This window comes from Mus caroli, chromosome 2 (genome assembly GCF_900094665.2).
Source record: "Mus caroli chromosome 2, CAROLI_EIJ_v1.1, whole genome shotgun sequence".
Lineage (NCBI taxonomy): Eukaryota > Metazoa > Chordata > Mammalia > Rodentia > Muridae > Mus > Mus caroli.
Genome location: NC_034571.1, coordinates 26,615,405 through 26,640,805, shown reverse-complemented (window position 1 = coordinate 26,640,805; position 25,401 = coordinate 26,615,405). Strand labels below are relative to the sequence as shown.

At 51.2% G+C, this 25,401-nt stretch overlaps 2 long non-coding RNA genes across 2 annotated transcripts; one reads left to right on the top strand and one right to left on the bottom strand.

Annotated features, from left to right (window-relative positions):
• The first annotated feature begins 1,964 nt into the window (after nucleotides 1–1,964).
• Nucleotides 1,965–8,783, top strand: LOC115030400. Its single transcript, XR_003836006.1, has 3 exons — nucleotides 1,965–2,034; nucleotides 4,000–4,225; nucleotides 8,310–8,783. It is a non-coding gene; the product is annotated as an uncharacterized LOC115030400 (long non-coding RNA).
• Nucleotides 8,784–16,206: 7,423 nt separating this feature from the next.
• LOC110290400 lies at nucleotides 16,207–25,033 on the bottom strand. Its single transcript, XR_002377434.2, has 4 exons — nucleotides 24,950–25,033; nucleotides 17,464–17,532; nucleotides 17,257–17,386; nucleotides 16,207–16,797 (listed from the first exon to the last, which is right to left on the bottom strand). It is a non-coding gene; the product is annotated as an uncharacterized LOC110290400 (long non-coding RNA).
• Nucleotides 25,034–25,401: the final 368 nt, after the last annotated feature.

Here is a 25,401-nt window from a genome sequence, read left to right as displayed (position 1 = left end):
TTTGTGTTTGTTTTGTTTTCAAAGACAGAGTTTCTCTGTGTAGTCCTGGCTGTCCTGGAATTTGCTCTGTAGACCTGGCTGATCTCGAATTCAGATCCGCCTGCCCCTGGCACCTGAGTGCTGGCATTAAAGGCGTGCGCCACCATTGCCTGGCTTCCTGTTCTAATATCTTATTAAGCCATTACTCCAGGAAGAACATTGGGTATCATGACCATGTCCCCACTGTAAGCCTCCCTAACCACCAAATATGTCCCTTAGTCCTATCATTGTGCCCTCCTTTCCAACAGCCACCATGACCATTGTACACCTAGTAAGCTAGGACCACCCAAGGGCACAGCATAGGACACCAGAAATGTCTGGTTCTCCCGAGGCTGTCCCATCTGTCCACCTCTGACTGCAGAGCTCCTGTCTCTTTTAAAGTGATGCTTGCCTGCTGTACTGGCCTAGGGCATGTCCAAGAGGCCGAAGTCACCAGATGGTCATGCAAGGCAGCTGCTGTTTTGACCCACAGAGGCCTTTTGGGGATGGCTAGCAGCCAGAGCTACCACTGGGGGAAAGGACAAAAAGGCTGTGAGACCCCAAGTTTTACCCCATGGCCAGCTTCTACCTGGGATGCTATGGTCCCTGGTAAGGCACAAGCTCTGGGGTCAGGCCGACCTCCTAACCTCCTAGCTGTATGACCCTGAGCCACCCTTGGTTAGGGTTCCCTCTTTTCCCTTTGGCAGACTGTACAGCATTCTGAGTACAAGGCTTCACCTAGACTAGACATGCTGTTAATCCAGGGACCTCTTCTCCCGGGCAGAACAAGGGCTCCAGTCGTTGTCCTTGACCAACCAAGATACAGAGAGTTCACCAGGCCAGCCTAGGTCACATGACAGGCACAGGTTCAGTGTTGACTCCCAACCTAGTAGTGTTCCTGATCATACTCCAAAGGACAGCAATGGTGGGTCGACGGGAACAGGGATGGGGCATGCAGGGAGGGGAAGGTGGCAGCCTCATGTTGATCCCACACATGGTGCCTCCCCATAGCAAATACTTACCAATCCTTCCCGGATAACCTAGTAAACATGTAGGGGGCAGATGGCCAGATGGATGACTGGACGGATGTATGGGCAAATGGACCAGCAGGAAGGTGACGCTTAGCTCTGTATTGTCTTGAATTCCTAGTGCTGGCCAGCACGCTGGCTGCCAGCAATCTCCTTCTTCCTGTTGTCTGAGTCATTGCACCCAGCTTGTCCCCAAAGCTGAAAATACAGAAGGAAGGAAGACACAGAGACACCCCCCCCCACCTCACCACCAGCCCTGTTCTAAGATAAGGAAACTGAGGCAGGGGAGAGTCCCAACCTCACCGCTTCCCCAGCAGCTGTGGGCCTCTCTAGCCCTGCCTGGTTCCCCCACTACCGCAGGGGGAGTCTTAAGCTTCTTTTGCTGGGTTTCTGGAAACTGGGGGTAGGGTGGGGGTGGGGCCAGTCCATACATCTGATTCCCGGAGGCCTTGTCAGTCATCCTGAATCCTCTACATGGCTCCCAGGAAGCCCCGTGGCCTCTGCCCAGTGAACCACCTCCACTCTCCCCACAGAGACTCTTTCTCTTTCATCCTTTCCTCTCAGCCTCTCTTGTTCTCTTCCAGGGTTGGGTAGCAGGACACAGGAACCCAACTCTGTTTCCTGTGACCTTGGGGTCGTCCCTCACCTCTCTCTGTAGCCCAGCCTCTAGGCTCCAAGAGTCCTTGGCCACAAACAGTAGCTATTCTCTCTCTCTCTCTCTCTCTCTCTCTCTCTCTCTCTCTCTCTCTCTCTCCCCACCCCTCACGCCCACCCTGCCCTCTAGCCCCCTGTCTTCTCTCTCTGCCTAGTCTCTTGTACTAGTGTACTCTCCCATAGGGAGACTCCCACCCACAGCCAGCTTCTCCCTCCTCCACCCTCCCTCCTCAGAGAATGCCAAGTCTGCAGCTTTCCAGCGACCTTGAACAGGCAGCAGCTTGGCGCTTGGCTGGGAGAGCCCGGGGAGGGGCCTCGGAGCTAAGCCCTGCAGGTTGGTTCTGGCTAGGTGTCCGGACTGCACTGCTATGTCCCCCTCTACCCTGTTTACCTCGCTTTATCTCCACCCGCTGGCCCTTGTCACTTCCCTTCTTGCTCGCTATCTTTGTGGCACATCCCACTGTTAGAAGCCAGTTGCAGGGAGGCGGAGATTCTTGGCTTCTGCTTTTAGAAACCCTGGACCAGGCCTGGCACACTATAGTCGCTCACAGCCAGGCTAGAAACCGAAAAACACTCTCTGCTCTGGACAACACTATTCACTGAGTCCTCCCTGGGCGCTACCTCTATGTGCCTAACAGCGTGCTAGGACCCCATGGCAAGAGGGGGAAACCGAGGAGGCACGCAGTAGCAGGCTTGCAGAGTCTAGACCTGAACCCACGGCGTTCTGGTCTTCCTCCTGTCACCGCCTCTCTTCAGCCTGGGGTGGCAGGTGCATGTCCGGCGCCCCCGGAGAAGCAAAGGGTCAACCGAACGCCCCCGCCCAGGCCTCAGGGCCATCCTCAACACGGCCACCGCGAGCTCAGCCCGCGCCCACCGGGAGCTGGGGAGGGAGAGAAAAATGAGTTTTCCCGGCGCCCGGTGGCGGTGTCAATTGATCGCGCGCGGGCGGGGGCGCGCGGCGGGCTGGGGGCCTGGCTCGCAGCTGCCGGCGCGCAATTATCGGGAAAAAACCCGGGCGGCTGCGGCGCTGAAATTAGTTATCGATCCCTCGGCGGGGCCGCGCTCGTCGCTGACGGCTGCAGACCCCGGCCGGGCCCGGGGGCGGGGCCTCCCGGCACTCCTCGGCATCCCCCCTACTCCCGCTCACCCCGCGGTCCACTGGCGCTCAGTTGACCGCCCTGTCCTCCTCAGCAGGCCTGCACTGCTGAGGGCTGGGCAGCTGAGCGCCTGGGAAAGTTCGAGCATCCTCTGAGCCGCAGGCTGCTCGGCTGTATACTGGGGCTGGGGTCCTTCCTGAATCTTGATCCTGGGAGAAGACTCTGTCGTGCTGAGGCATCCCTGCCAGGCGGCTGTGGGGACGTTTATACAATTTATTTTATTGTTTGCATTTCTTTACGTAGTGTATGGGGGTGGCACATGTGTGTCCCAGTGGAGGTCAGAGGACAACTAGTGGGAGTGGGTTATCTCCTTCCACACAGCCGGTCCTGGGGATAGAACTCGTGTTGTTGGGGTATGTGGCAAGCTCCTCTATCTGATGAGCTGTGTGACCTGTCCTGGGCATTTAAACATTTTATACAAAGCAATGATTTTTAAAAATTTATTTTTATTGTATGTATATGAGTACACGGTAGCTGTGTTTAGACATACCAGAAGGGGGCATCGGATCCCATTACAGATGGTTGTGAGCCACCACCTGGTTGCTGGGAATTGAACTCAGAACCTCTGGAAGAGCAGTCAGAGCTCTTAACCGCTGAGCCATCTCTCCAGCCCAAAAGCAACAATTCTTGCCAGAGGTTTCCAAAGATGTGACACCCTACCTTCAAGATGAGAAAACCAAGGCAGCAAAGGCAGACAGACAGATGGATATACAAGTGGACAGTGGCCTCAACACTCGGGAGCCTGGTCGAGACACAGGCTGGGGAGTGGCTGGGTTGGAGTGGCCTGGCTTCTCAGCGCAGAGCCTGGGACAGTCAGTCTGGGCCCCTTAGCCATGCTGAGCAGTGCCTCCAGCTTCAGGCAGGAGGCAAAGAAAGGGAGACAGCATCTTGCTCCCACTTCTGTTCTCAGCACCCAGCTAGGAGAGGAGGGAGGCACCAGCCTGGAGGAAGGGACCTAAGTTCTAATCTTGACCCTGGAGTCACAGGCTCTCCACCATTCCCCAGGCCTTCTGCACTTTTATGTAGAGGAGGGTGGACCTGTGTCTCCTGCGGCTCTTTGCGGGTACTGTGCTCATCTCCCAGCCATGGGTGCATGGGGGAGGGCAGAGGGTGGTAGAATTAAAACAAGTCTTTCTATGTAGCCCAGGCTAGCTTGACACTTGAGCCTCCTGCCTCTGCTTCCTGAATATGAGGATGCAGGTGTACATCGGCCTGCCAGCACTGCATATTTTCACGCAACAGCTACTACGCACAAGCAGGAGCTGTTGGTCCTGGGTATCGTGGGTCCCCTGAGAACAGGACAGCCTGTGTTCTCCCTCCGGGCAAGAAGAAGGTTAACTCTGCTGTTACACTACTTACATCGCCATGGTGAGTTCAGGGGGGTGAAGGATAGCACCAGATTGGGGTCAGAGACTAGTCCCAAGGGAATACTAAGGCCAATTTGAATAGGAACATGGAACTGTGTAGCTTAGAACCACTGGGGAAAAAGCCACTGTTAGGGATGGGCAAATGCTGCGCAGAAGCAGGCAGGAAGGACCATGGGCTTGGGCTCTGTCATGGCTGGGGTAACTCAGGGAGTATGGGAGGAGTCTGAACAGCAGGAAGGGCAACAAGGTTCAGCCCATTTCCTCTTTGGGTGTCTGTGTTGTTTTAGCCCATGGGCTTGGCCTGCAGGGAGCCTGTGTTGGGGGGGGGGGCAGGTGGCCCCATGTGGTCTCCCTGAGCCTCAGTTTCTTATTCTGAGCTCAGCCCTGGGTTCGAATCTTCTTCGACAAGCCCTAGGACCTGGGTGTAACTATATCAAATGGGCAGGTCTGGGGATACGGCTCAGCTGGTAGACTGCACCCGTGGTGTGGGAGATTCCCTGGGTCCCACCTCCAGGGCAACAGGAACTGGGGGGTGTTGTCTGTCTCCCAGCACTTGGGAGGCAGAGAGGCAGGGGCATGGAGAATTTAAGGCTATTCTCACCTACATAGCCAGCTCCCAGCCAGACAAGGCCAGAAGCAATCCTCCTCCAAAACAAACCAACAATCAACCAAGTGGTTGCTACAGTGCCACCATGAGGTTCGGTTGGGTTTGCTGGCCACGATGAGTCCTGACTTGAGGTATGACTTCCTCTTTCTTCTCTCCTGTATCTTTCTTTTAGACGCTGGCCAGAGCCTGGCGCTGCCATTTCCCTGGTCCTTTCTCTTTTCCATTCTTTTTTTTTTTTTTTTTGGTTTTTCAAGACAGGGTTTTTCTGTGTAGCCCTGGCTGTCCTGGAACTCATTCTGTACACCAGGCTGGCCTCAAACTCAGAAATCCGCCTGCCTCTGCCTCCCGAGTGCTGGGATTAAAGGCGTGCGCCACCATGCCTGGCCCATTCTTTCTTTAAAGCCCTCATTGCTACTGTGTGGGTCCTTGGAGGTGGCTGACCTCCATGCAGGCTCAGAAGGCACGAGATTTCTCTCTCCTCCGTTGGCCTTGTCTTGGGAGCTGCTGAGGTTGGCAGGCTGTCTTTCTTTCTTTGATTTTCTGAAACAGGGAATTCACTATGTCGATGAGGCTGTCCTGGAGCTCACATAGATCCACCTGCCTCTGCTTCCTGGTACTGAGATTAAAGATGCGTGCCACTAAGCCTGGCTACGATGGTTCTTTTGAATTCTGATAAAATTGTCCAGGAGCATCAAAACAAAGCCACACTGTTGTGATAAATATTACTTTGGGGGTTTTACCCCCACTTTGGACCATATGGTTCCCAAATAAAAGACACAAAACTCTTTAGATTTATCATAAGCCTTAAAACACTAGAGCTGGGCAGATACCAATTCTCTGTGCTATTTTGTCTACTTTCCTATTAATGCGCCCAAGATATCACCATGTTCAGCCCGGGCCACTCCCACTCCAACAGGCTGGCCCTCCTTCCTTGCTATGGTGCTCCCTGCCTGAGATCCCAAGTCTGGTACCTCACGCCACGTCTACCTTTTTTCTGCCCAGCATCAGACCAACCCACTCCACAAAACAGACAAACAGAATCTGGAGGGATGATTTAGCAGTGGAGAGCATGCACATAACCTGTGTTCTGTTCCCAGCTCTGATACCAAGTGCATTTTAACCGTGGGTGACTCCTGTTCCTGGGGCTCTGGTGTTCCTCTCCTGGCCTCCACGGGCACCTGCACTCACTCCTTCATAGCCACACAGGCACAACTGCTGCAGATAAAACAATTAAGTCTCAGCTGGGCAGTGGTGGCGCACGCCTTTAACCCCAGCACTTGGGAGGCAGAGGCAGAGGCAGAGGTTGGCAGAGTTCTGAGTTCAAGGCCAGCCTGGTCTACAGAGTGAGTTTCAGGACAGCCAGGGCTACAAAGAGAAACCCTGTCTCAAAACAAAACAAAACAAAACATTAAGTCTTTAATTCTCTATTAGCAAAACTAAAACCCCACCAAGTCAGTCAATCAAACGGAAAAATGGGGGCGTAGGGGGTTACAGAGCCAGTTGGTCCTCAGGATCTGAACTCCTTTGGGACAGGAGAGGTGTCAGTCACTCTGCTGGCCACAGCAACCCTGGCCTGCTGCCAAAGAGAAAGAAAGCTAGAGGGTGGGGGTGAGAGGAATGTGGGGTGAAGGGGGTTGCTGTTCTGTCTCCCCTCTGGGACCTGGAAACCTGGAGAGTGTGAAGAAGTAGGGAGTGTGTGTCTGTCCTGACTGGCTGGCTGGCGGGGTAGATTGAATGATAGGAAGCCGCTTCCCTGCTTTGTGGAGACTGATGCTTCCTGGCTTAGGACAGGTGGCAGTTTAGTTCCCAGTTGGGAGATTGTAGAATCCCACAGATGACTGCCTGGGGCAACCTTCTGTGGGGATGCAAGAGTTCTCAATATTCCACACAGCAAATGTCTGTGCTGAGAAGCAGGGTGTATCTCTGTGACTCGGGGGGCCAGGGTCTGTGCTCGTGGGGCACATTCAGAGGAGGGGGAACATGCATGCTCCAGTATGTATCAGTAGACATGTGAGGGACACATATGTCTCTGCAGGTGTAATGGGTAAGTGCCTGTGTCTGTGACATGACAGAACCTGCTGTGGGTCTACAGGTACACGCATGCGTGTGTGTGCGTGCGTGTGCATGTGTCGCCATTCCATGTCTGCAGTGCTGACTGTAGGTTGGCACAACTGTGTGCATTTATGTTCACAGCCGCCTGTGTGTGTCTGGCATGTGCCTGTGTGTATCCACTGGTACTTGGTTGTCAGGCTGCATTTTCATGTGGGTGAATGTTTCTGTGTGTGGGACAGGCTTCACTATGGAAGTCAGAGATGGGTGGGTATGGAACAACCTACATGCCTGTGTATCATTTGTGTGGGTAGCTTAGTCATCCCTGTGAACACTGTCATGGCTTGACATATATTCATCAATAGTTCTGTACACATATGTGCACACACAACTCCTCCAAGTGCTCAGGTATTTCAGGGTGTGCTAGTGTCCATGTCTGCTTCCAAGTACTTTTCAAAATGCCCTGAGTATGGGGAGCACAGCACACTCATGGGGAGCACATCTCACTCATGAGGAGCACAGCACACTCATAGGTAGTAAAGCACACTCAGGGGGTACATGGTACACTCATGGGGAGCACAGCACACTCATGAGGAGCATAGCACATCCAGGGGGAGCACAACAAACTCATGGGGAACATATCATACTCATGGGGAGCACAGCACACTCATAGGGAGCACATCTCACTCATGGGGAGCATAGTACACTCATGGGGAGCACAGCACACTCCTCATGGGGAGCACATCTCACTCATGGGGAGCACAGCACACTCATAGGGAGCACATCTCACTCATGGGGAGCACAGCACACTCATAGGGAGCACAGCACACACAGCACACCCATGCAGGGGAAAGCATTCTCCCAGCTTCTGCAGTACTCCAGAGGGCAGAGAGGACAGACACCGCAGGGCTTGCCTGCCCACTGCTGGGAAGAGGATACTGAAGAGGAGAGTTGTGCCAGCAGTGTAGGCAGCTGCCCTCACCCAGCTGGGCTTCAGGAAAATAGTTCCTCCTGCCTGCTCCTCAGGCATCCAGGGCTGGCAGAGGCAGCAGACAGCAGGTGGCTTGGAAGAGCAGGCAGAGGCTTTCTAGGGCTCCTGGCCAACAGAGGCTCTTCTGGGTCTCTGAGCTTACAGGGACCAACGGCCGCCACTGTGTCCATTATGAGCCTCGTGTGCCTGCCTCTGGGCCTCTGCATGGACCATCCAGCTCCTGTGGCTGTGGACCTGGCTTTTCTTAACATTTTCCCTGTTCAGAGCTAGACAGGGAACGGAGTTAGACAGCTACATTCTAGAGGGGCTTAGGTCCACATTGCCCACCCTGGTGACTGAGATGGAGCCGAGGGTGCAGGATGCCTGCCGGCTTGGTTTCTAACTCCCTGTTCTCTCCCTGCCTTTCCCTCTCCATTCTTCCTGTCTCCCTTTCCATAGCTGTTGCTGTCTGGATATTTCCATACCACCCAGAGCAGCTCGCTCCACTCTCTGTGAAGTTCCGCACCTCAGTGGCTCTTCCCATCTCCCTATTCAGGGGTAGACCGCTACCCTCCGGACACAGTTCTTCACCCTCTGAAGACTTTGCGATCTCTCAGCATCCTTCTGTCCCCACCAGGAGTCTCCTTGGTTGTGGCTTGTTCGTCTCGCCTCTGAGGAGTGACTGGTAGACTTCCTGTCGCATCTGTCTCTCTTCTACCTGTCCATCAGAAGGACCCTCTTCCAAACTTCTCTGTACCCCACTTCTCCCACCCTTCCCATTCCCCCTGACCAGTTTCATCCCCTGCTGTGCCTCTCTCCTCACTCCTACCCCCATTTCCCAGCATCCCTCAAGTTCTCTGTACATTGCCTGGGACAATCCCATCCTAGTGCCTCATGGAAGAAACCCAAATCAACCTCCTGGACTCAGTGGTACCCATTTTCTTGGTGTGTGTGCCTTGAGGCCACTTGTGATAGTCTTTTTTTTTTCTTTTTTCTTTTGTTCAGAGTATTACTCACTATGTAGATTAGGGTGGCCTCAAACTCACAGAGATCTGCTTGCCTCTGCCTCCTGAGTGTGAGGATTAAAGACCCCACTGGACGATCAGTCTTGATTCTTAACTGGATTGGAAGGCACCTAGATTAGCAATCACACACATGTGGGTGAGTTGGCAAGGGAGGGAGGTCCATCCCTACTTTCAATGGTATCACCCAGGAAGCTCAGGGCCAAGCAGGGAGAAAAGAGACAGCCTGGGTACTGGCTACCCCTCTCCGTCTGCTTCCTGGCCACTGTGATGTGAGTGACTTTGCTCCAGCAGGTTCTCTACACGTGGAGCCAGAGGTGTCTGAAGTCAGGGTCCAAAAGGATCCTCCTTATTTTGAGTTTTGCTTGTCACAGCAAAAGCTTCTGGAACAAAGTCACTGAGGTACTTAACCTGACCGTGTGGTTCTTACCTGTCTTATCAGGAAAGATCTAGAAACACAGAATTGAGTGTAGTGTGTCCCTGTAGTTTCCATACTCATGAGGTAGAGGCATGAGGAGGATAAATTCCAGGCCAGCCTGGAATACATGTGCAGACCTATCTCCAAACGTTAATGGATCAGGGATGGTAGCCCACACCTTCAATCCTTGCACTCAGGAGGTAGGGGTAAGCGGATCTCTATGAGTTTGAGGCCAGCCTGGTCTACCAAGTGAGCTCTAGGACAGCCAGGGCTACACAGTGAGACTCTGTCCCAAAACAATCTAATTAACTAAAAATAAACAACTAAAGTTAGGGCTGGAAGGATTGCTTTGCAAATCTGAGTACCAGTGTCTGGATTCTGGCTCCTATGTATCAAGATGGATACAAACATCTGTAACATTCCAACAAACATCTGTAAAACTCAACTCCATGATGGGAAGAGAAAGAAGGATTTCTGGGGCTTTCAGCCTAACAGAGAAAACCCCTCCCCAGATTCAGGGAGAGAACTTGCTTCAAAGAAAAAGGTGGACAGTGGAAGAGGAGACCACCCAGCATGCATGTATCATGCAAGCACGTGTGTGTGCACATGTTCACATGCACACATCCCCATAGAATGTATTACAGTCTCTCTCTTAGAAATTAATTTTTTAAATTTAAATTTTAGATAATTTTTAAAGTTAGTTCATTTTTAAAAGTGACACGCAGATTAAAGAATCTGTAGGAAGCTGTCAACAGTGGAACTGGTATCAGGTAGTTCTAATAGATGCTCAGAAGACTAGCATGCCCAGAGAAGCTTTAGATGAGATAAGGACAGAACCAGGAACTGGACTACATGTCACCCTTGTGATACACTAGCAAAGAACTTGCTCTCATGTTGTCCATTTCCTGAGTGAGGGCTAACAGTGAGGGAGGGCTGACAAGGAGGGAGAGCTGACAGTAAGGGAGGGCTGACAAGAAGGGAGGGCTGACAGTGAGGGAAAGCTGACAGTGGGGAAGGGCTGACACTGGGGGAGGGCTGACAGTGAGGGAGGGCAGAAAATGGGGGAGGGCTGACAGTGAGGGAGGGCCGACAGTGAGGGAGGGCTGATGATGAGGGAGGGCAGACAATGGGGGAGGGCTGACAGTGAGGGAGAGCTGACAGTAAGGGAGGGCTGACAGTGAGGGAGGGCTGACAGTGGGGGGAGGGCTGACAAGAAGGGAGGGCAGAAGTGTCAAAACAGTTCAGAATTCAGGCTGTGGCACGGTCACTGCTTGCTGCTGTTAGCCAGGTTTGTAGTGAAAATGAGGATCAAAAAGTGGACTCAGAATGTTAAATTGGAGAAACCTGTGCCAAGTTGAAGGTAAGGAAGGGAATGTTTCTGAAAGTATCAGAGCCCCTTTAAACAACAACAACTAAGATGGGAGCTGGAGGTTAAGATGGCTCTGAGTATTGTACTTACAAAACAAGCAGGTTCAGTTGCCACAACCATGTCAGTTCCAGGGGATCTGATGTCCTCCTATGCACTCATATGCACACATGCTCGATGTGCTCTCTCTCTCTCTCTCTCTCTCTCTCTCTCTCTCTCTCTCTCTCTCTCACACACACACACACACACACACACACACACAAGCCTGATAACCTAAATCTGATTTTCAGGATGCACGGGGCAGAAGGAGAGAACTGATCCAACTGTATGTTGTCCTCTGACACAACACACACACAAACATGATAGATAGATAGATAGACAGACAGATAGATAGATAGATAGACAGATAGATAGACAGATAGATAACACTCATACACATACGATAGATAGACAGATAGATAGATAGATAGATAGATAGATAGATAGATAGATAGATAAGTGTGTGTAATAAAAGTTTTTTTTGTTTTGTTTTGTTTGGTTTGGTTTTTGTTTTTTGTTTTTTTCAAGACAGGGTTTCTCTGTATAGCCCTGGCTGTCTTAGAACTCACTCTGTAGACCAGGCTGGCCTCGAACTCAGAAATCCGCCTTCCTCTGCCTCCCAAGTGCTGAGATTAAAGGCTTGCACCACCACTGCCCGGCATAAAAGATTTTTAAAAAGATAAATCTTTGCATTGGGACAATAGAAATAAATGTTTTGAAACCAGCTCTTGAGAATTGGCCAGACCCTGTCCATAGTAAGCTGAAGGGTCTGAAAGAGTAAATTCATTTGAAAGAGTTTCTGTTGAGCCACAAGTCCTTCTTGGGTGCCCTTCCAGCATAAGGCCACCTAGGAAGTTGAGGTGGAATGTTGTGGTTTATAGAGTGTCTTTGGGTGCTAAACTTGTGTTCATTTTGATGGTCTCTTGGGTGGATTGAGTGCTGAGATTAGAAAGCGTATCTTGGGGCTGGAGAGATTGCTCAGCGGTTAAGAGCACTGACTGCTCTTCCAGAGGTCCTGAGTTCAATTCCCAACAACCGCATGGTGGCTCACAACCATCTGTAATGGAATCTGATGCCCTCTTCTGGTGTGTCTGAAGACAGCTACAGTGTACTCACATACATAAAATAAAGAAATAATTCTGAAAGAGAGAGAGAGAGAGAGAGAGAGAGAGAGAGGAGGGAAGGAAGAAAGGAAAACATCTCTGCCTCTTGATTAATTGGGGTTGCTCGAATAAAAATGTCCTCCACAAACTCGTGTATTTGAACACAGGGTCCCTGGTTGGCAGGAGGCTTAGGAGCTGTAACTTTCCTGTAGGAAGTGTGTCACTGTAGACCTTCAACTTCTGCACAAGCCTGCATTCTTGCTGCTAGCTGCCATGATGTCCTGCCACACTGAATTCCTATCCCCTTGGAACTGTGAACCCAAATAAACCCTTTCTTCCAAAAGTTGCCTTGGTCATGGTGCTTTATCAAAGCAACAGAAAAGTAGTCCATGTACCCTTGGCCTCTTCCATGAAGGCCTTACTATCGAACTCAGCCTTGCCCTTACCCTCTACCTCCAGCCAAACACTGCCGGTGCTTGGGGTTGGTTGAGCCTCTGGGAGGTATGCAGGTATGTTTTCTGGCTTCTTTATTGAATTCTATTACCTCTACCACCCTTCTCCACCCCATACCCTTCCAACCCACCAACACTAGGTAAGAGAGTAAGAAAGTTAGAGGGGAAAAGGATATAGATCTCTTTAGACTACTTTCTGCTGGTCAGAGGCATCAAGTTCCTTGGGGCAAGTCATTAGCAATCTAATAATCCAGCAATTCAGCAATAGCAAAAGCAACAGCAGGAACCAGCAGCAGAAGGAGGAGAACCAGCCACCCTTGGAGCCTCCAGCCCCTCGCTCTAGGATTTATAAGAGACTCCAGAATTCCAAATGTAAACTATGCTCAGCTGGCAAAATCATGCCCCTCCTAGAGCGTGAGACAAATCATAGTCACCTGCTGTAGACAATCTGAAGCAGCCCCATATCCTACACCTGGGATTAAAACAAACATACACACATTTCTGTGTTTCTAAAGAAAACAATTTCCCACTACAGAAGTAGGTTTCATTATGTGAGAAAATCTTTGATTATTTCTCCCCAGTTGACACGTCTCTTTCTCCTTTCCTTCTGGGACTCTAATAATGCATATATTGTGTGCTTAGGGTAATCTTGCTGCTCCTTCGTGCTCTCCTTCCCCTTTCTCCTCCTTCTGATTCTCTTCCTTGATTATTTTTCCTCTGACTTCATTTTGTATAATCTTATATGTTAGGCTATGTCATGAGACACGCCCTGGGTATTTTTATCTCAGACACTATCAACTGCAAAACTTGAATTTAGGGCTTGATTTAGATGGCAAAGTGGGTAAGGGTACTTGCCGCCAAGACTAACACCCGAGTTCCTGAGTTCCATATAAAGGATGCACATGATGGGGGGACAGGACTGACTAGACTAATTTTTTTTTTTCTTTTTGTCCCTGCCCCTTTGGTTTTTTCTGTGTAGCCTGGGTAGTTTTGGAAGTCACTTTGTAGACCAGGCTGGCCTAAAACTCAGAGGTTTGTCTGCCTCTGCCTCTTGAGTGTTGGAATTGAAGGTGTGTGCCACCACTGCCAGAGTTGCTCCCCCCCTTTTTTTTTTGTTTTTTGTTTTTTTCTTTCAAGACAGAGTTTTGAAAAAAACATGGCTGTCCTGGAACTTACTCTACACCAGGTTGGCCTCAAACTCAGAAATCCGCCTGCCTCTGCCTCCCGAGTGCTGGGATTAAAGGCGTGTGCCACCAACGCCTGGCTAGAGTTGCCCCTTTTAAGAAAAATAGAAAAATGGTTTTAAAAGACTCTTCCCCATGCCCTAGCCTGCTCAGTCTGTGTATGCCAGAGCTAAAACCTTTCAGAAGCCTACCCAGCTTATTCTTTTCTTTCTAGGGCATTTTTTTTATTTCCTTTTTGCATCTGTTTATGCTCCATGCACAGACTGAGCCTATGCCTTGTGTCTCACCACTGAGCTACATCTCTGACAGGATTATTATTATTGCTGTTGTTTTATCCTGCTAGTCACTATAGGTTGGCCTCAAAGTCAGGCTCCTCCTGTCTCTCTGCTGGGATTATGGCTGTATGTAAACACAGTTATAACTGTCAATTTTTTTTTTAATCATATGTCAGATACTGCAAATTTTGGCTATTTTTGTGTCTATGTAAACCTTCACACTGTTCTGCAAGACAGTTCCCTGGAAACTAGCCTCCTTTCCAGTCTTGTTTTGTGACTTATCAGACAGGAGGTGCAGTGGTACTCAGTTAGGACTAGTTATTGAACACCTCAGAAGCCACCCCTGCCCGGTGGCTAGAGAGCAGCAGTTCCGTCGGCTGGCTGGTGTGAGGTGCTATTCACAAGCTATGGTGAGCACTGTGTTCCAACCCTCTCTAATGGTTCTTATTTTGGTCTTTAAAAAACAACTGCGTCAAGCCCACAAGGTGACTCAGTTGGTAAATATGTGTGCCGCCAAGCCTGGTAACCTGAGTTTATCCTCACAATTCACACGGTGAAGGAAAGGACCGACTCCTGTGAGTTGTTGTCTAGCTAGCTGGCTGAGGTTTGGTGAAGGAGTTCCGACATGAGGAGTGATTGATGAAGACATCTGACCTTGACCTCTGACCTCTATAACAAGCGGGCACGGACTTGCATGAGTATCCACGTGAATGCGTGCACACACTCACACAACAGGCTGGCTCACATAGACACTAAATAAATAATTTAATTAATTAAAAAAAAAAACAAAACAAAACAATGCAACCCCACCACACCATGTATTTCTTTTTGGCCCAAAGTGAGGCATTGGCCTCTTGAATCTACTAACCTTTCTCCCACCTCCCAGACATCCAGGCCCTTTTACCTCTGGCTGGGTGATACCCATGGGCACCCTGGGCTCCGGCTCTGGCTCAGGCTCAGGCTTTGGCCCACTCCTTCAGCCCTTCCTTATTGCCATTTGGCTGAGTGAGCGAGCTACCAGCTTGCTGTGTTACCAGGGACTGCTCCTCCTCAGCAGTCTGCATTCACACAGCTGCCCCAGACTTCTCAATTCTTTTGCTTCTTCAGTGTCAGCAAGGAGGTGAGGCCCAGCAAGGAGAGGCCCAGCAGAGGAAGCCAGGACCAGGGGTCAGGCCACCCGCCCTCCTCCAGGACTGCCAGACACAGCCACTGATCCAGTCCAGTTTTACATGACAAAGAAGCTACTTACAGGGTCCTCATGGGTTCAACTGTCACTTGATTACAAGTGGACACCTGCCTAAGACTGTTGGGAAACTGAGGCTCAGGAATAGGGTGACTGGGGGCAGGGTGCTCAAAGCTCAGAGCCCACTATTGGGCTCACCCCAAAACTGTCACATACTCTACCAGGAAAGCAAGCTGCAGGGACGCAGGGGACCCAAGGTCAGTCTGAGGTCAGACCCTGTCCAGCCGAATTACTCATTAACTCCTCAAGTCAGGGCACTGAGTTAATGGCCTGTGGAAAGCTGGGGGAAATTCTTCCTGGGAAGGCAGAAGGACCAGCAAGAGAGGAACCCTACACATGAAGGAGAGGCTGTTATTCATCCTCACGCGTGCGCACACACACACACAAACACACAATGCCACTCTGTCTAGCAATGGGCAGGGCCCTTGAGGCCTGGTGGCCTGGCTGGAAGATTTAACGATTTAGGGACCATCCAGGGCGCTCTGTCTACAGCAGAGGGTATATGGGTCTAGTTGGTGACTTGGCCTGGAGAGGTGGCAAAGACCTGCAGACCTTGCCCCAACTCGCTCAGTCCATTGCCCATGGCACACTCTGTCCCTCTGGGGTTGGTGGCAGCAAGCCGGCCTCCATCCACATCAGGGATTGTCTCCAGTGTCACCGGTCTCCCTGAACCTCCGATAGTCTGCTCCTGCACCATGTTTGTGAACATGGTTATTCAGAAGGGGCCAAAAAGGCAAGCCATGAAGTGTGGGCTGGGAGCCCAGGAAGGACTAAGAGAGCCAGGGAGAGCTGGAGGCTTGTCCTGACACCCATGTCGCTGAGGATGGGGTGGAGATGAAGAGAAAGGGTTGGATGAGGTGAGGTCTTGGGGAGCAGGTGGGCAGGAGGCTACAGAGTTATGGACTGAGTCCAGCAAGCAAGGGCTCTGTGAGATCAGGACTCCAAGGTAGGTTTAGGAATGAAGAAAGGGCTTCCTTGGAAAGTGGGCAGGGCATTTTTAAAGGACACTCTAGGGTTCAATTCCCTGACCTTGGAGCTGGGGCAGGCCTCCTGTGCACGTCTCTCAGAATCAAGGTCTCTGGGAAAAGCTCTTCAGCTGGGACCCTGCGTATAAGAAACTGATGAAGCCCGAGCCCCCAGTGCTTTCTACACGGTGTGGCGCGTGTGGGGGTGTGGCACCTTAGTTTCAGGGCCACACCTTCCTCCCTCCTCCTCAACTCCTGGGAACTGCTAGACAACATTAGACAATGGAGGTTTTTACTGAAATGCAAACAAACGTTCACTGGACAGTCCAGCTCCTGGGGCTTGAGAATAGAATTCTACCCTGGGCATTCCTTATGGGAGTGATGGAGTGAGTTCCTGCCACTTCTCCCGTTTCTCCCTGCTGAATCTGACCCTTCCTAGTGAGCCAGGGTTAGAATCTCGCTCGGGTCAGAACCTCGAGAAGGCAGGGAAAGGGGACCTGAGTCTTTCTGCTTCTCCCTCCCCACAGTCCTGGGGCCACAGAGGCCGCAGAATAGAGCAGCTGTAACCCCAGCCTGAGGACGAGGAGAAACTTGAGTGGCAGCCTAGGGTTGGGCGCTTCCAACAGAGGTGGGAGGAGGGGCTGTTTGTTCAACCCCGAGAGAGGGCGGAGCTGAGATTTCAAAGCCTTCACCATTTGTTAGCCTTCCCTGGGCCCAGGCTGCATTCCAGACCTGAGGGGGTCCTGCCCCTGAGAAACCCAGGAGACTCTAGTTACAGCCCAGCTGCGGAGCCCTGCCCAGCGGAAGGTCTGGTTGCTGCTTCTGGCTCCGGTCCAACTCCCACCCCCTACCGGACAACTGCCAATGCTTGCTTAGGCTCCTGGAAGAAAAGGAGACACACACCACTTTGCAGATAACACCATCTGGGATTCCCCTGACCCCCAGGGCCTGAAACTGCTGCTACTGCTGTGGATCTGATCTCTGCCTAGCCAAACCTGGTCAGGAATTTGCAGGAAGGGGGTGGGTTGGACTGACTTCTTTCCTGCACAGCCCAAACCATGCTTTACTTACTTTTTGAGATGGCATCTCATGTAGCCCAGGCTGGCTTCCAACTTGATCATTGTGAAGGTGACCTTGAACTTCTGATCCTCCTACTTCCACCCTTCCCATCTCTGGCATTGGTAGTACTTGACGTGTGCTGTCCTGTCCTTTCCCTGTGCTTCCCCGACTGACAAGTGGCCAAGCAGACATGTATGGGTGCATGTATACTTGGGGAACCCTGCTGGGCTAGGAGTACAGTCTCTCTCCAAACCCCCCAGGGCCTGGAAACCAAGCTTACCCAGTATGCGCTAAGTGCAGTCCAAGGAGAGGGGGAACACGGGAGATTCAGCCCCTTCTTGTCTCCTGGCAATGGCTGGCTAACGGTGCTGTGTTCTGGGTCAGCGAGGCAGGGACTCAGTGTAGTAGTGCTGAAGTAAAGACATGATTAATGGACACAAGACCATGGATTCCATATTCAATTCCCAGCACCCACACAGTGGCTCACAGGATCTGCAATTCCAGTTCCAGGGCATCTGACAATCTCTTCTGATCTTCTCAGATACCAGCCACAGACCTGATACACAGACCAGAAAGTAAATAAATATTAACTACAAAACAAAAAACCAAGACTCCAGGTTCAAGTCCCAGCTCACAAGAGCCCTCTGAACTACTAGTAGGGGTTGGAACAGGACCAGCCTTGAACTTTACTCCTGCTCAAGCTCCATCTGCTTCACAAATCCAAGTCTCAATGAAGGGGACCACTGCCTTAGGCAATGGGAACTTGAGACTGAATGTCTGGGGGCAGGGACACACCTAGGCTTAGCCTTCGAGCTAAGAATCAGGTTTGTGGGCTCCAAGGTAAGGCTGCCCCTTCTAGGACATTCCCCAAAGGTCTCTCCCTCTAGCTGGCTCCTCAACCATTAGCTTTGCGGTCAAGTTTGTTGGTTATTTTGGGACAGAAACTCATGGATCCTAGACTGCTTTAAACTTGCTACATAGTAGAAGGGAACATAGTGTTTGTGTGTGTGAGTGCAGGCCCTCACATGCCACAGGGTATGTGGAGGTCAGAGGGAAAGCTCGGGTGCAGGTCCTAGCCGTCCATCTTGCTTGGGGCGTGGTCTCTCTTGTCAATCACCTCTGCATAACGTATTAAGGTTGGCTAACAAGCTGCTGCTGGGATTCCAGGCGCACGGACTGCTGTGCCGGGTCTTATACGGGCTCTGAGACCCAGGTTCAGAGATTTATGCTTGTTCCCAAGCACTTTACCCTCCAAGCCATCTTCTTAGCCCCCAACTTATTTTTTGACACTGGGGAATTCATTGAACCTGGAGCCCAGTTGGCAAGGCTGGCAAGTCCGTGAGCTCTGGGGGCTCTTCCTCTCTCTGCCTTCTCAGCCCTGGAATTACAGATGTCGTGCCACTTGGATTTCCCATGGCTGCTGGGTCCTTAGGTGTCCCAGGCAAACACGTTCCTAACCAAGAGATGTCCCCTGCACCTTGTGGCTTGTGGCTGCCGGGCGTAAGGTGCATGCCACCATGCCCGTTTTGTGCAAGGCTGGGGACAGAATCTGAGAATTCAATGGCAAGCTCTCTGCCAGGACTGTGCCCAGAACCCCCACTGTGCATACTTGTCAGATCCCACCCTGACTGTGCAGCAGAGTCCAGACACTGTGAGTCAGGAGTCCCGTGTGCCTGGGTTCCCTCAGATTACTGCGTTTGTCTTGTGTCAGGCTTGGAGTTCTGGGGTGTGGTTGAGTCAGCCACATTTTTGGCACATTCGAGAGCTGTCAGGAACAATGTGGTCACCTGGGGACTCTGAGTGGCCAGGGAAGGCTGGTTTGGTAGCTTATAGCCTAGGATTTGGCCAGTGCTACCATGGGGACTGCAGGCACTATGGAAGAGTGCTAAATAACAGAAATTGCGGGGGAGGGAGTGGCATAGCTTGTCCCTTTCCTGACCTTTGATCATTTGCTAACAAGACTCTTAATCTTTCTGTTAAATCCTTTTTTATGTATATTTAATTTTTAGTCGTGTGTGTGTGTGTGTGTGTGTGTGTGTTTGTGTGTGTGTGTGCAGTACCTACAGGGGACAGAAAAGGGCACTGGAGTTGTAGGCAGTTGTGCCAGAGTCCCACCTAGGTGCTGGGAACAGAATTAGGGTTCTCAGCTGGTTCTTAACAACTGAGCGTTCTTTCCAGTGCCCTGCCGATTTCTTCTTACCAGAGAACATAATGCATACAGAGTCCAGGGAGCCTGAATGTGAGGACTTATTGCTGTTTTAAAATGTGTGTAGCCGGGCGGTGGTGGCGCACGCCTTTAATCCCAGCACTCGGGAGGCAGAGGCAGGCAGATTTCTGAGTTCGAGGCCAGCCTGGTCTACAAAGTGAGTTCCAGGACAGCCAGGGCTATACAGAGAAACCCTGTCTCGAAAAACCAAAAAAAAAAAAAAAAAAAAAAAATTAAAAAAAAAAAAATGTGTGTAATGTGCTGGGATTATGCGAGCTAGGCAAATGTTCTCTACCCTGGACCTACAGCCACAGTCTTCGGTTTTCTGAGACGTGCATGATCTTGTTAAGTAGCTCAAACTGGTCTCAAGGTCACGGTCCTCCTGCTTCCGAATCCAGAGTACTGGGATTACAGGTGTTTGCCATGCAGCCTCTGGAGACTGATCTCCTCCAGAGCCACCCCCCCCCCCCCGTGTACAGGAAGTGGGACATCCTGATAAGCCTATGATTTTGGTGGCTTTGGAGGAGAAAGCAGAACTCTGAGTTCAGGGTCAGCCTGAGCAATTTAGGAAGAGCTTGTCTGACCGTTTTTTTGGGTTTTTGGGTTTTTTTTGGGGGGGAGTTGTTTTGTTTTTAGAAAAAAAAGAGGTTAGGCATGATAGCATACTCCTTTAAGATTCTGGCTCAAGCCAGGAGGTGGTAGCACACTCTTTTAATCCCCGCACCTAGGAGGCAGGCAGATGTCTGTGAGTTCCAGGCCAGTCTGGTCTGCAGAGTGAGCTCTTGGGCATGCAGGCTTATACAAAGAAACCGGTCTCAAAGAAAAAAACGAGCAAACATTTCAGCTTGGAAAGCAAAGGAACTTGAGGTCTGTTAGGCCAGTCAGGTCGGCACAGTGAGGCCTGTCTCAAACAGAAGAAAAGGCTGGGTATCTGGCTGGGTTGGTAAGTGTTTGCTGAGCAAGGTGAGGGCCTTGTGTTCCACACACTGGCACCTCATCAACGGGGTGCTCTGTCACACATTTGCAATCGAAACATCCACAAAGCCTTGAGCAATGAAACTGTGGCCCCTGGAGGCCACAGGGACCCTGTGATCCATCCCATTGCAGCCAGGCTGTGGGGGATGGGTGGAGGGTGGGGTGGGGACATTCAGGGCATCAGAATGGCTTCCTGGCAGAGAAGAACCTAGGAAAGGTTAGTGAGGCTCAGAGTCCCCAGAGGCCCTCGGGAGAGAGCAGAGATGTCTGGGGAAGGGAAAATCCCTCCAGGCTGGATGACCCTGTTGCAGAAGCACACGGGGACTTCCGGAACGACCCCTCACCAGACCAGTCCTAAGGTAGTGGCCCAGGGATAGCTTCTGACTTGTGAAGCAGGCTCCACCTTGTCCCCTACCCCCTACCCTCCTGCATCTGTGCGCTCAATCCCTAAGGAGGTTGGGTGCCAGGGTCCTGACAACAAGGCCTAAGTTGTGGCTTTCCCCTCCTCCCCTCCCAAATCTTCTCTTAGCCAGGCTCCTGGACCGTCTGTTCTGGGTCCCATATAATCCTTTGAGTGAGGTGTGGTGAAGTGGTAGACTCCAGTCCCCACAGTCCTTGGGACACGACCTCTTTTTTCCTTCCCTCAATCTCTGTCTCAGAGACTGTTTCTGTGCTGTTCCTGAACACACACACACACACACACACACACACACACACACACACACACACTTGATGTGCTAACTAGGAGCTAACAGGCTCTGGGCTTCACTCTTGGTCCTGAAAGGAGCCTGGGATGAACCAGGCTGATGCCCCTGTCCTAGGTGGAGCCTGGGCCCCAGGGCATAGAGCAGAGACTGCAGTGAGGAGATGGGAACTAAACTCCCCACCGGTTGAACTAGACTTTTCTGCTTCCTGGCTTGACTCTTTAGGCTGGTGATACTCGAACCCCAGTGTGCCCAGCTGTCAAATGGGGAAGAGAAGAGTGGTAAGAGCCGAAGGGGGCCCGGAGGATCACTAATTACAGGCCAGCCTGGTCTGTGTAGGAGGAAGATCTGTGTGGATGTAGCTCAGTTGGTAGAGGGCTAGCCTGGCATACACACAGGCCTACTAAATTCAACCCCCAGCACCACATAAAACCAAACACAGTGGCTCTTGCATATAGTCCCAGCACTCAGGTCGAGGGGGCAGAGAATCAGGAGTTCAGGGTCATCATCAGCTACATAGGGGACTTGGGGTAGGTTTGAGCTATACGACCCATTGCTTCAACAACAAAACAAAATAGGGCTGACGAGGTGGCTCAGTGGTTAAGAGCAGAAACTCCTGATATTTCAGGGGACCCGAGTTCAAGTCCCAGCACCTGCACTGGGTGGCTCCAGCCACCTGTAATCCCAACTCAGGGAAATGTAACAGCCCTGGGCTCTGTGAGCTTGAGGTCGGCCTGATCTATATAGCAGTGCCAGGCCAGGCAAGGCTACACAGCAAGACTTTGTCTTAATAAAAAAAAAAAAAGCTTTTAAAAACAAAAACCCCAGGGGGGCTGGGAAGCGTTGAGGAGGTAGGACTGGGAGAGATTGGCACTGTGGCATGTGCTTGGTGGGGAAAGTTTGGCTGAAAATGAAGTTGGCACTGACTCCTGGCTCTATACGGCAAGAGCGTCAACCAGAAACCAGATTCTGAGGGCAGGCAGGTAATGAGGCCGACAGGGCTGGTTAGTGTGTCTGGACACTCCACATTCGCTGTAGCCACTCGGCCCGGCTTGCCTAAGGACACAGGATTCCATTAAGACAAGGTCTAGACTGCAGGTCTCCTTTTGCTGTGCTGGTCAGGCTGCGGGTTCCTGCGAGGCACCGCCCTCAGGGCTGGCTGGAACTCAATGTTCCCACCCAGCAGAGCAGGAGGCACTCGCAGGAGAGCTGGCCTTTCGGAGCCCATGGGAGGAGGGCGCCTCCAGGGATGAGTCAGGCCCTCAAGAGATCCAGCCCCACCCCCCCACCCCCCCAGGCTCCTGGGTCTCTCAAAAGGCCCTGCAGTGCCCAGGACCGAAGGAGCAAGAGATAGGGAACAGGCTGTTCTGACTCTGCCCCACTTCCTGGGGCTTCGAGGTTTGGTCCAGAATCAGAGGCCCTCTCACTGCCTCGCACAGGGGGGTGGGGCTCGATCCTGAATCAGTTCAACATAGACAGCAATGATGGCTCTGAGCAACCCCAGCCTTCAAGGTGCACCCTCCCCAGCCCACCCTCGTTTTGCCTTCTGAGCCAGTCCCAGGTCCTTTATTGAAAAAAATTACTTTAAAAAAAAGATATATTTATTTATTTTATGTATATGAGTACATTGTCGCTGTCTTCAGACACACCAGAAGAGGGCACCAGATCCCATTACAGATGGTTGTGAGCCACCACGTGGTTGCTGGGAATTGAACTCAGGACCTCAGGAAGAGCAACCAGTGCTCTTAATCAGTGAGCCACCTATCCAGCCAGAAAAAATTACTTTAAAAAAGTCTTTGTTTTTTTCGAGACAGGGTTTCTCTGTGTAGCCTGGCTATCCTGGAACTCACACTGTAGATCAGACTGGCCTTGAACTCAGAGATCCATCTGCCTCTGCCTCCCCGGTTCTGGGATTAAAGGTGTGTGCCATCACGCCTAGCTAATTAATTTTATTATATGTAATTTATTGTGTGCATGTGTGTGTAGGTCACAGGACAATTTATGGAACTTGGTCTCGTTCCACCATGTGGGGCCCAGGCATCATTCAGGTCTCCAAGGCCTTTCTAGCTGAGCCATCTCTCTGGCCCTAGTTCTCTTTAACTTTGTGGGGGTGAGGTTTGAACCTGTGACTCCCTCCTGCTCAGTAAGCTCCCTACCACTGAGCTATACATCCATCCTTCTTTGTATTTTTTATTTTTGAGACAGGACCTCCCAAACTTACCTAGGCTAGCTTTGGTCCCCTCTACAGCCTAAATTGTTCAACTTTTGATCCCCCTGCCTCAGCATCCTAAATAGCTGGAATTACGGGTGTGTCCCTACAGCCCAGGCTGTAAACCTTTTTCTAGACTAAGAATTGAGGGTCACAGAGACAGATCTCCCTGCTGGTAACCTTTACCTGGGGAATGGGAGATGTCCCACCAGTCCTGAGGCCATCATGATCTAAAGTCTAGCCTGGGAACTCTCCAGCCAGAACTCTCCAGCCAGTAAGGATATGTTGGGGGTAAGGGGCCACTCCGGCTGCCAGACTGCCTCTCGGGAGGTGTTCACGTCTAAGTTTCCAAGAACTTTGTTCATGAATCTTCTCAAAGTCTGGATGCCCAAGAATGGAACCCTTTGAAGGATGCCCTAGCTGGTCAGAACCAGAGTGGTCTTCAAGCCCTTATAATTTAACTTTCCAGATGAAAATTGAGGCCAGAGAAGGTGAGGGGCAGGTACCATAGGAACTGCTTCTGAATAGCCTCAGACTCCCAGACCCATGTCCTAGAGTGAGTTCCAGTGAGCTTTGGGGAGACAGTGAAAGGGGATCGAGGCAACAGCAGGTTTTATCCAGGTTCAGGAGAGTACTCTCTCACCCTGGGTGGGGTGAGGGTGGGGGTCATTACCCTAAGTGAACCAGGTCACAGTCTGCTTGCTTTTTCTGGGTCTTCCAGGGTCCCCGAGCTGTCATGCCCTCCCTGGTCTTGGGTTAGGGAAGGATAGAGGGTAGTAGTGGGCTATGGGACCCTTGGGGTAGGAGCTTTCATTGCTCTCCCAGATGATGGGGGTCCCTTGATAACTGGAGCAAAGAGACTGTCCCCTCTTCTTTCTGGTCCCCATCTTCCATACAGAGAAAGGGAGAACAGGTTAAAGCCTTGGGGTATCACCCTTTCAGTTTTGCAGCTGGATAATGGGTGGTGTTCAGCTCTGTGACCTTCAGTCCTGGCACTGTGTACCCCTCTGTGCTAGGACCTTCATGACCCTCATTCTTCACATAGCTATTATTTTGAGTGTGTGAGACCCCTGTCTGTGCAGACACCCTTTGTGAGACACTCTTTGTATAGCAAAAGAAGGAGAGCCCAATCCTAACACCACACGAAATTTTGAATTCCAAGGTCGATATCATGAGATAGATAATCCCCTCCCTCCTCTCCCCCTTGCCTCTCTCTCCAGGGTGTGGTGGTTTGTATATGCTTGGCCCAGGGAGTGGCACTACTAGGAGGTGTGGCCTTGTTGGAGGAAGTGTGTCACTGTGGGGGTGGGCTTTAAGACCCTCCTCCTAGCCATGTGGGAGCCACTTCTGTCTGCCTTTGGATCAAGATGTAGAACTTTTCCAGTCCCACATCTGCTGGGCACTGCCATGCTTCTACCTTGATAACGAACTGAAGCTCTGAATCTGTAAGCCAGCCCCAATTAAATGTTGTCCTTTATAAGAGTTGCCTTGGTCATGGAGTCTCTTTATAGCAACAGAAACCCTAAACTAAAACAAGGTTTCCTCTGTGAAATCCTGTCTGTCCTGGAACTAGTTATGTAGACCAGGCTAGCCTCAAATTCATAGAGATCTGCCTGCCCCTGCCTCTCGAGTACTGGGATTAGTGGTGTGAGCTACCACACTACCAGTTGTTAGCTTTGTTAACTTGACACAACCTAGAATCACATGGGAAGAGAATCTCTGAGAGATTGCTTTTGTTAGGTTGGTCTATGAGCATGTCTGTGGCTGGAGTTAGGAGGATGAAGGAGGTTTAAGTCAATTGATTTGGACCTGCCCAACCTACTGTGGGCAGCGCCATTCCCTCCTCACTGGTCCAGAACTGTGTAAAGGAGAAACTAACCTGAGCACAAGTAAACATGTGAGCCGGCTTGCATTGATTCTCTCTGCTCTTGACCGAGGATGTCATGTGTCCAGCTGCTTCAAGCTCCTGCTGCCTGTGACTCCCTGCAGTGATGGCCTGGAACTTGGAATTGTGACTCAAAATAAACCCTTTGTCCTGCAAGTTGCCTTGTGTTGAGGTATTTTGTCATAGCAACGGAAATGAAACTGGGGCATTCCGTGGCTGTTCTTAATGGACTCTTCAGGCACATGCTTCAGGAAGGCAGAAAAAGGGGAGATGAATGAGGAGAGAGGCGAGTACCCCGAAGACATGGTACTGTTCGCTCCCAGCAGCTCAGATCTGAGACCCTTCACACTGCCCATTCCTGATGATTTTAAATACCACCGGGAACAGAGTAACAGCCCAGGACCCATCAGTGTTCAGCCGAGCATCCCAAATGAGCTGGGAACATT